Here is a 10,795-nt window from a genome sequence, read left to right on the forward strand (position 1 = left end):
GGATTACTGCGTTTATGTGGTATAAACTTTTTGAGAACGTTTTCCCCAATGAATTTAATCTCTAGCGATTCAAAACCAACGTGAATCGTTACTTTCGCACAGGAACCGCTTTTAGAGCGCCTTAAGAACTTTTCTGCAGTGCTTGTGTTCTGTCCTTAAAAAAAATATGAGCAATGTCTCGATAGTCTTGAAATTTCATTGCTTACATCGGAACGCTGCCTAATCCCATTGAGATAAAGTAGAATAACTTACTTATAATTGTTTTTTTCTATTATAATACTAATAATGATAGTGATAAAGGTAATGCCAGTGCGAGAGTAGTGAGCCCGCACAACGAGGGTACACGACGAGAATGCATGCACTGTGGTGTGAAACACATCCGGATCATGCCGATTTTTTTCTTAAAACCTTAATGATTACGTATCTTATCTTGGTCAGTAGGGCTATATTGTTCCACCCCAGCATGCTAACGAAATGGTGGAAGTAGCAGTTCTACCATCAGTTGGCACGACTGAAGAGGAAACTCGCATCAAGTCATCAATGGACTTGGTGTCAGAATTTGCCCCACAAGAACTAGCTTGTTTGGATGAAGAGGTTCATAGTGTTTTTAAAGAGGAGGCTGACATCTGTCAAATTAACAACGCCGTTTACAGCGCCAGTCAGGCCATTATCTGTTGCGCTCAGAAATACTCGAGGGTATAACTGTGGCACCCCGGAAACTACAGGCATGAGGTCACCTATTTGTTTCATATGAATGATCTGCAACTTATGCCTCTGGAGAAAAGAACCTCCATCGGACCTTGACGGTAGTGGCAGAGTCCACGCTTGCTATCGTTATGAAATTTGGGCTAGACAAATGTGCGACACTCCATCTCAAAAGAGGAAGATGCGGGTATTATGGAGAGGGTGTGCAGCTCGTAGACAGAAACATCCAGTACCATCTGGATATCGCTGCGACGTTTACTCACCTCGGGGTAGAACATCGCCACTCGCACTGGTCATCGGAACAATATTGAAGACCTCGGTTCATCAAAGCTCCTGACCTTCGCTTTCCTCAGGTCGAGTGAGCGAAAGTCGGAACCTGGGGTGTTCATTATGGCCTATCAGGAGAGTGTCTATACCACCTTACTCTATAGCAGTCGCGTGATGGGTATACAAGTTCCTGACAGAAGGTACAGGACCTGCTGCGAGGCTCGTAAGATCCTAGTGCACTTGATGTCCGACATATGCGTTCTCAGTATGTATCTATCGACATAAAGCGTCCTAAGAGTGCTTTATAACCATCTACGGCACTTATACGGTATTGACGAGACCCCATTGTAGAAAATAGGAAATGCCGAATTTATTCATTTCCCACCCTCAGGCTCATGCAAGCTAATAAGCCAGATGTAGTGCTTTTCGAGCAACATAGCAAAACGATATTCGTCGTGGTGTTTTCAGCACCCGATGAGGCGTCCGTTCCTCATAGCCTTTGAGAATGTTCACATCAGTCGTGGACGAAATTACAGGATTGACAACCTGCAGAACACAGCCATCAAAACCGGAAAATTGCTTTCACATAATACTAATACGTATCTGATAATGTACAGTATTAAATCGACGTTAAATGTTTCGTTCCCAGCCAACAAAAACTAGAGTCCACATAAACATTTTTCAAAATTCTCAATGACTCCTAATTCGGAATAAATATAAACACAACATACGTACTAGGTTCATTTATTCATTCTCAGTATAAATTAGTACGATTCTTTGTTGATGCTGCAAATCCAAAAAATCCGCGGTCCAGTATTTCATCTGAAAAGAAATCATTGCTTCATCATCAATAATATTATTACAATATGTATCTTATCTAGAAAAATAATGAAATTTGGAACAATCATGAAATACAAATCAATTCAAAGAACTAAAATTATAAAAAAAAAGAATAAAATATCACAAAAAAGGTGCTGCTTCGTTCCCTCCGGTTTAAACGTGTTAAATGAACTGTCTAAATAATAGTAGGCCAAACAAATCTGTTTGAAAAAAAATCTGTTTTGAAATCTGTTTTTCCGTTGTCGCCCCCATACGAACGACACCTCTCAGAAGTTGAGAAACTTGTGCGAAAGACTAACGAGGTCTTACCTTTTAATGTGTGATTCCTAAAACAGAATATTTTTTATTTAATTTTTCTGATCGATATTTATATAATCAATCCAGAGAAGATTCGAAAAAAGTATTAAATATTTTTTAAAAAGTTGTCTCGATATAACTATCGTAGAGGTGAGTGTTCTCATATAATGCGAATTTCTAACCTGAAGTTATTTCAATAACAAGAACAAGTTATTTCTTGTAAACACCCACAGATTCTACGACAAAAAAACACACAGATTCTAAAACAAAATCTGTGCATTAAAAAAATAATTACGAGTATATGTTCAGGCGGGAAAGCGGTCTATGTTGCACTGAACATGATATCAAAAGGAGGGAGTGGAGAGAGAAACATCGTCAACCCCTTTCGAACACTCTTGATCCCCGTACCAGTTTGTACATGTCTCTTGCTAGATATTCAACATATTCTGCTAGACATAATTCAGCTACTCCATCGATTGATTTCCTTCTTTGAACCAGCGGCATATAATAAAACGAGGAAAAAACGGAGAATCCAATATATTGCTTTGTTGACGACAGCACACTTGTCTCGTCATTTCATTGGGATTCCAGGACATTGACTCAGGATGCACATCTTCACCGGCAGCAGGAGGTTGCATATCTTGATGAGGATCTAGAGGTGATTTCGAATTGGGGTGGAACTAACCAGGTTCAATTCAATGTCACAAAAACCCAGGCATCGGTTTACTTCAAAGTATTGAATGTCTTCAAACCGGATACAATAATGTCAGAGACAGACAAATCTGCGTCTTGCTTCGCTAAGTTTGTTGTGGGTTAAAATGTAGACAAATTTCTCTACTTTGTTGAAACAGTTCAGACAGTCCTTTCATAAATATTTCGCGAGTATGTTTTCGCATATTTTTCCAGTACTTTTCTATATTTTTCATGTTATATTTTTCAATCTGGTTTCATACCAAAGATTTTGGTACTCCCACAGCTGGTTCAGGGTCTATGAACAGAGTTGATGACCCGCATCTAGCACTCTCATCAGGTTCTTGTTACCTGTGATAACTGAATGTCCTGGTACTCACTATAGAGTCAATTTATTTCAGTACGCTTGTTTCCTCAGTTCTTCACGACATTTCTAGACCAGTTTTGATGTCACTTTTGGGTTCATGAATGCCTAAAGAGCAACTTGACTGTCTGTGAAAATGTTGTTCCGCTCATTTCGCTGTGGCTGAAAGTTGATGTTCCTTACGCATGGAAATATTGCATACACTTCAGCTTGGAAGATTGGTTTGTACTGACTGAGAGGATCACTAATATAAACATCGCTCAGTACATTCCAGATCCCCCCCATGTTCGGATTTCAACTAGTTTGAGTATCTTGTGTTCCTGCCGAGCATGACCTCGGGATTACTGTTCGTTCTCTACTTTTAGCGGTTTTTACCATGAATTTTGTGTTATTTCGTCCGAGAATATTTTTGATCCTCATTCCTCCACATATTCCTTATTCCATATTCCACATATTCTGTTTTGCCCGAGCCAATGTTACTTCAATCTGAAACATGAAGGATTCACGAGCATCTCCAATTCAGTAACAAACATGCGTGTCTTTGCACCCTGTTTGGTTTGATCTATTTTTGTTCACCACACCATAGATCCGTATGTTATTATGTGTTCAACCACCATGGTGTAGAGCCAGTATATCATGTATCGCCTCTACCTCAACCTTTTTTATACTTTTTCATAATAATGGTTCCAGGTCAGTCAAGGATCTAGTATCACTCAAACATATTGTACCTTCTCCGACAGATGTATATCTTCGCTTCAAAGTTCTTAAGCCCTCTATTCTGGTCCTTTTGATATGGTCCATTTCATTGGTATTATCTTCACTTCTTCCTCATTGGTCCATCTAGTTGTAATATCAACAGCCACACTATATAATCACGAAGGAGTTAATGAAAAATGGTCTGAATATCTACTGTGAAATCTGAAAAAATTGTTCAGCAAATGAATTCGATTCTTTTATTAACATTACTGTTGAATCATCGGCCTGTGTTAGTGGTGAAATTTTGAAAAATGGCTGGTAGGCAGTTTATCCATAATTCCCTGCTTTCACAATTCTCCACTACCGTTTATTCTCATGCTATTTTCAACCTCATACTACCTTTATACACGATAAAGATTCTAGATGTTGACGTTTGCTGCGACTAGATACTCAACATAACTATTCAAAAAAGTAATTCAAAATGACGATAACGAATGATTGGATAACTTGATAGACCAATGCGTAAGTTAACCAGAATTATTTTCCAAACTCACCGAAAAATTTTCTTCTTTTCTCATTGAGTCGTCTCAGTCCTGATATCGCTTCAGAGAAAACATTATTGATTTCGTGGTATATGTCTTCGAATAAACTTGGGGCCACTTCTTTTCTATCCACTCCATCATGCTTCTGTGGCTTGCCTGAAATACTCAGAATGCAAATTATTCACTTCAATTTTAATTAAAGTTCAACAGTATTGAAAACTGACTCTCCACGTTCCATATTAGTTACCTTCGATTTTCCTTAGATTGTTCAAAGAATATGTACATATAAAGTTTCTTCAATTGTTTTTATGTGTTATGAAGTAAACATGATCGTAATAACAATGTGGTATTGTCATTAGTTATCTACTGAAAGTTAATCGAATCTCAGACAAAAATCTTCTTTCCAAACTTTTATAACAATGCCAAACCCAGTTTTTCTTCTGGAAGAGCTAACAATAACAACCTATCTGTGGATATGAAGATTTAATTAAGTTCTGAAATATACATTACAACAAAAATAATGTGTACTCTAAAAGCTAACTCAACCAAGATTCTCCTTCAGCAGATGAATAATTTTATTTCTCAATACAGTAAAACAGAGAAAATAATAAACCAAAAAAAATGATCCCTTGATATTGATACTCACTAACCAAAGTAAAGAGTCAAATAATTTTGAGGTAATTGTGAAACCCAATTTTTCTTTTGTCAGGTGATCGATCAGCCATGAATCAAATTCTCTAAGAGGTTGTTTGACTTCGTGTTAATTATTTAGGAGTTAATGATAAAATTCGAACTACCTATCATTCACGTTAGGCATGTACAAATAATAATAGTATTGAACTCACCACATGCAATACTGAAAAGAAGAATCAGTATCTGAAAACAAAAACATACCCTATATTTTTATTTTGATCACAAATAATAAGCTACTTACCAATAACATTTTTTTTTTCAATTAGGAACCAACAACTTTCCTTGTTTTATATTGGAATTGAAAATGTTAATTTTCAGGAACAATAGAGTAATCAATTTTTATTGCGTTATTATTACAGGTACCTATTAACAGAAGAACACTTCGTGAAAATATACTAAAAACATGTTTTATAGTATTGTCATGGCTAGGAAATTCTTCTTGAATTGATACAGAAATAAGTTCTTGAAATGAATGCGACTTCGTAAGCAGGTAATTATTTTCGAGTATTGATAGTTCGAAATGCAAACTGGAATTTTAGTGATCCACCAGAACTATCTTGAAAAGCATTTTCAAACAGCTACCTTTCACCTGGTAATTTCTTTTGTGTTCAGAGAGACAGATACCCACACTTCTTTTCGTGGTTCCAATGGAGACCGACCCGCAGCTACAAGTAATACGGTATATTTTTCTTATTGATTCGGCCGTTACTTGATGAATATCGGTCGGTAGCCAGGCGGTTCGACGTAGGTGCTTTGTTCACTCACTCGAATTGACTGATGTGCTGGTCGGTGGATCAAGCCCTAGTCTGAACGATCTATTTTCACCTGCTATCGTCCAACCCGTGTTAGGAATCACACGTTAAAAGGTAATACCTCGTTAATCCTTAGCTCGCACAAGTTTCGACTTGTGAGGATTGTCGTTCGTAGGGGTGCGACAGCTGATTAACGGAGAAATAGATTTTAAACAGATCCATAGTAATTTCATAAACTACACTTCACGATTTGATCTTCACAAACACAGCTAACACAGTAAATTTGTCAACAGTGATTTGAATACTAATATTTATACACTACAGGTAACTACAATTGAGACTACCTCCAACAAAATATGTCCATACGTGGACATATCCTAACCTGGATTCAGCAATAAGACCAATTCCACACCAGCTTGAGCAGATACCCATTCCAATATTTAGCAGCCTACCTAAGTTACCAGAGGATAATGTCGAAACGTTATCTGACGAACTACAGACAAATAGAGTTGAGGAAGAGGACAGTGATTTTGAAGGGGATTCAACACGTCCTGAGCACTTTACTCACTTTACCTGAGCTAAGCGATTTCATAAGAGATTTGAACCTTTCGAAGGATTCTTCCGAGTTGCTTGCCTCCAGACTAAAGGAAAAGAAACTTCTTCACCCAGACACCAAAATTACATACTACCGTAATAGAGAAAAAGATCTTTTGCCTTTTTTTTCTCAGCAAGATGATATGGGTGTATGGGTGTTAGAAAAAATGATTGTATCGGAGTATATACAAGCTGATTAACGGAAAAACAGATTTTTTAAAACAGACAGATACACCAGATCACTGGCTTCTTTTTATCGACAGTTCCAAACGAAGTTTAAAGTGTGTCCTTCTACATAATGACAACAAATATGGAAGTATACCAATTGTGCATTCTACAAAACTGAAAGAAAAATATAAAAAAATATTGCTGGTGCTAAAAAACATCAAGTTCTAGAGATGCTTTAGTTCAAGGAGAAGCTAAAGTAGTTAACGAAACATTGGTCGACCGAGAGAAAATAATATTACCTCCGTTACATATTGAACTAGGGCTGATGAAACAATTTGCAGAGGGTCTAGACCAGAATCGTCCTTGTTTTGAATACTTGTCCAGCAAATTCCCTGCACTTTGTAAAGAAAAATTGAAATCCGGAATATTTGATGGGCCTCAGATACGACAACTTGTAAAAGATTCGCATTTTACAGAATCGATGACTAAACTTGAGTGTAATGCATGATGCTCTTTTGTGAAAGTTGTGAAAAATTTTCTTGGAAATAATAAATCGGAAAAATACCGGGATTCAGTGAAAGAAATGCTCAACAATTTTAAAAAACACAGTTGTCATATGAGTATCAAAATTCATTATCTCCACAGTTACTTAGACCGTTTCCCAGAAAATCTTGGTGACCTTAGTGAGGAACAAGGAGAACGCTTCCACTAATATATCAAAACGATGGAAGAAAGGTATCAGGGGAGATGGGACAATCACATGATGGCGAATTACTACTGAAATCTTCAAACGAACCGTCCTTTTAAAGCATTTGCAAGAAAATCATATGAAAGGATTTTTTTAGGTGACGCCGAATAACAGATTTGTGCTGCGATGCTGGTTAGGTTACATGGAAAGTTTTTTTGGCAGATATGTGTGATGATTTTTGTAAGTATATTGTTGTACAATAAATATCTTACTTTTCATTCGTGTTTCGTTTATTTGATGGGTAGCAGCACTACATATATGTAGGTAGTGCTGCGTTAAATTACCCTATATGTTAGAAATGTGATCTGTTGTCGTATTTTATGAAAACGATCTGATGGAGCAAATCTGGTGGAACTTTCAGCAGAACCAAATTACCTAGAAACAGTTAAAAAATTCGGCAGAAAACTGTGTGTTTACCAGTGTAACCATTCGTTCTTGGTTTTTCTAAGAAAACAAGTTCAATAATGGCGATCTATTCGAATCCAGTTGGTTTTTCATTAGAATATTTGAATTCTTAAGTTTATTTAAGTTAAGTTTTTATTTCCATTGCTTCCAAATGATTCAGTTCTGAACCTTTATTTTCTATGTGCAAAATTTCGAACTCTTCGTTGAAGATATGATTTTCTTCTAAAACATGATTTGAATTTGTTTTTTTTTATTTACATAGCTCATATGATGTTCCTGGATTCGATTCCTAAATGTTCTGCCAGTTGGACCAATATACACCTTAGGACACGTTCCACACTTCAATTTATATACCTCTGATTTCTCGAATTAGGATGTTTTATCTTTATAACTTTCAACTAACTTTCCCAACGTATTACTTGTTCTATATGCAATACTAATTTCTTCGAAAAATGAGGAACGAACGAAAAAAAATGTATGTGTAGTATCTGAACACGAGAGAAATTGTCAACTTGAACAAACCAATTAATCAGCTGTAGCCGAACGTGATCTCAACGAAGAAGGCTTTCACATTATTCCATTAGAAAATACAGTAATACTCGATAAACCTCAAAATAACCATCTAAGATAGAAATTCAAAAACACAAGGATAATTTCAATAGAAAAGAAGAGCAATGAACATTCATAAAATCTAGCTACCTGTATTCTCAAAGGAACACAAACAAGGTCAGGTAATCTGATCAAGTGAAACCAAGCCACGCTCACTAATAATAATAGTAATAATATAAAACCAGAGTCAGATGCCAGTATTGTAGTAACAACTGGAGCACCAATTTGATTACCACATCGCCTTTGATAATGTCTACTGCAGTAGTAGACGAACCTGAAAACCCGGAAAATAGCTTTCACACAGTTATCTCCGGCGGCGAAAGTTCACTTTCTTTTTTTTTTTGATCATCAGACACATGCTATTAACAATGGCGTATAGATAGTCTTATTGTTACAAAATTGCAGATTATATCAAATATTTATCTTTGTTTTATTATTTTACAGTTTCGAGATTCTCCGTCTTCCCAAATATTGACTCAACTTTCGAATAAATATTACATTTTTATATTAAGGTCGTTACCAGGTAAATATCTGAATTTTAAATGATGAAACAAAAGAATATTATTTCAGTGTGATCGACAAGGAACGGTCTATTGAAGAATTGTGACGGAATTTGCGTCAATCATGACTTCATTTTTGCGGAGAAATCAGTATAGAGCTCATCATGGAAATGATACTCTGTTACTCACTTCGATATTGAATTGTTCAGATTCGAAAACAAGCTTACAAACATTAAGATAACATAGCCATTGAATAAATTGATGACTGCTATTGAAAATACATACGCTAATTAACACTAAGTAACACTTAAACTTACCCGGAAGAAATTATTCACAAAAAAAAATATCATATGAAAATTGCGTTTGCAAATGCTAGCACTGTAGGTGAAATATTTTTCCAATTATAAAATTAATTGCATGGATTGCTCAAAATGTTATGTAGGACAAACGGGACAAAACGTTGTCTAAACATGAAAGAGATACAAAAAAGTTGAATATTGCCAATCCATAAACCTTCGTTGAACACACAAGAGAAAACAACCACAGTTTTGACTTTGCAAACCCTAATATTTTGGATGTTCAACCTTTACTGTGTAAACGAGAGATGATCCATATTTTCAAACAAAAAAAGTGTTAACACTAGAAAAGACATAGAAGGACTGAACAATGCTCATTTAAATTTGTTAAATCGGATTCCTTAACATTTTAATACAAAGAAGTTTCCACCATTCTATGTACTCTGATATCTTTCTTTTTAATGTGTTTGTTTATTATTAAAAAAAAATAATAAACAAACACATCAAATTTTGATCAGTTGTCTCTCTATGTTGTTTATTATATATATTTTTAACGTTTTTCAAGTCGTTTGGTGTGGTGTATTATATATATTTATCTATTTGGGACACTCTTATTCTAAAAGTTATCAAGTTGTCAAAGTTACCAATTAAAAGATCACGAAAAAGAACGTCACATATTCATTTAGAAAGTGTTATAAATGCGTAAATCAGATCAAATACCAATCATTGACAACAGTTTTTGGCGACGAGGTTAATTAGAAAGGTTACAAAAATCAAAAATAATCGAAAAAAAGACATTTCAAAATGGACGCACAACAGTTCAATAAATTTATGGAATTTCAAACTCTCCCAAATATCTACTCTCTTTTCTCAATTACCAAATTCACAGAGTCAGACAAGAAAAGGAGAAATTGTGATGAGTACGCACTTCTAGCTAACTTAAAAAATGTTGACAACAAGAAAGAATCGTTTTGAAATTACAAAAGCAGGTTCAAGAATTACCTTTGAATGAAGCAGATCAATACAAATAAGCCTTATTGTGCTCAATTGCTACTCAATTCTATTGGAGCTCAAAATATCAACATGATTACAGATTTGACTGCTCCTAAAACTCCTAATCAGTTAACATATGATGAATTGATAGAGTTATTGGAAAAACATCTTGCACCAAAGAAAAACGTTTTAGTTGCTCAATATCACTTTTTGTCAATCTATCAAAATGAACAACAACCGATTCCAGAATTTGTAAGTACACTTAAGAGTAATATAAGTGATTATGAATTCACATGCGAGTGCAAGAAATCAGTTGCAGAAATATTCCTGGCAGCTCAATTCATTTGTGTCTTATACGATAATAACATTCATGAACAATCACTTCAGTCTAATAGCAAAACTTTCAAAGACATTTTTATGAGGGCGCTTGTATCTTCGAAAATTGATGCTAGCAAACAATCTCAACGTCATCAAGAGTTGGTATCAATAAAGTCAACTGTTCACATTAATCTGTTCATAAAATGCATAGAAATCATTCACGTTCATATATACCTTCAAAAAGTAGAAAATCGAGATACAATAGGTTACTTAGTTGCATATATAACCTCGAATGACTAGGACTGCAGAATATTGTTT

The 10,795-nt window shown here is 35.4% G+C and overlaps 1 long non-coding RNA gene across 1 annotated transcript; it reads right to left on the reverse strand.

Annotated features, from left to right (window-relative positions):
* Positions 1-1,700: 1,700 nt before the first annotated feature.
* LOC111516817 (uncharacterized) lies at positions 1,701-8,475 on the reverse strand. Its single transcript, XR_012467387.1, has 4 exons — positions 8,461-8,475; positions 5,247-5,457; positions 4,414-4,557; positions 1,701-1,794 (listed from the first exon to the last, which is right to left on the reverse strand). It is a non-coding gene; the product is annotated as an uncharacterized lncRNA (long non-coding RNA).
* Positions 8,476-10,795: the final 2,320 nt, after the last annotated feature.

Source organism: Leptinotarsa decemlineata, unplaced genomic scaffold (assembly GCF_025532065.1).
Source record: "Leptinotarsa decemlineata unplaced genomic scaffold, Ldec_3_MD MMD2_tig00026330_RagTag_RagTag, whole genome shotgun sequence".
NCBI classification, from domain to species: domain Eukaryota; kingdom Metazoa; phylum Arthropoda; class Insecta; order Coleoptera; family Chrysomelidae; genus Leptinotarsa; species Leptinotarsa decemlineata.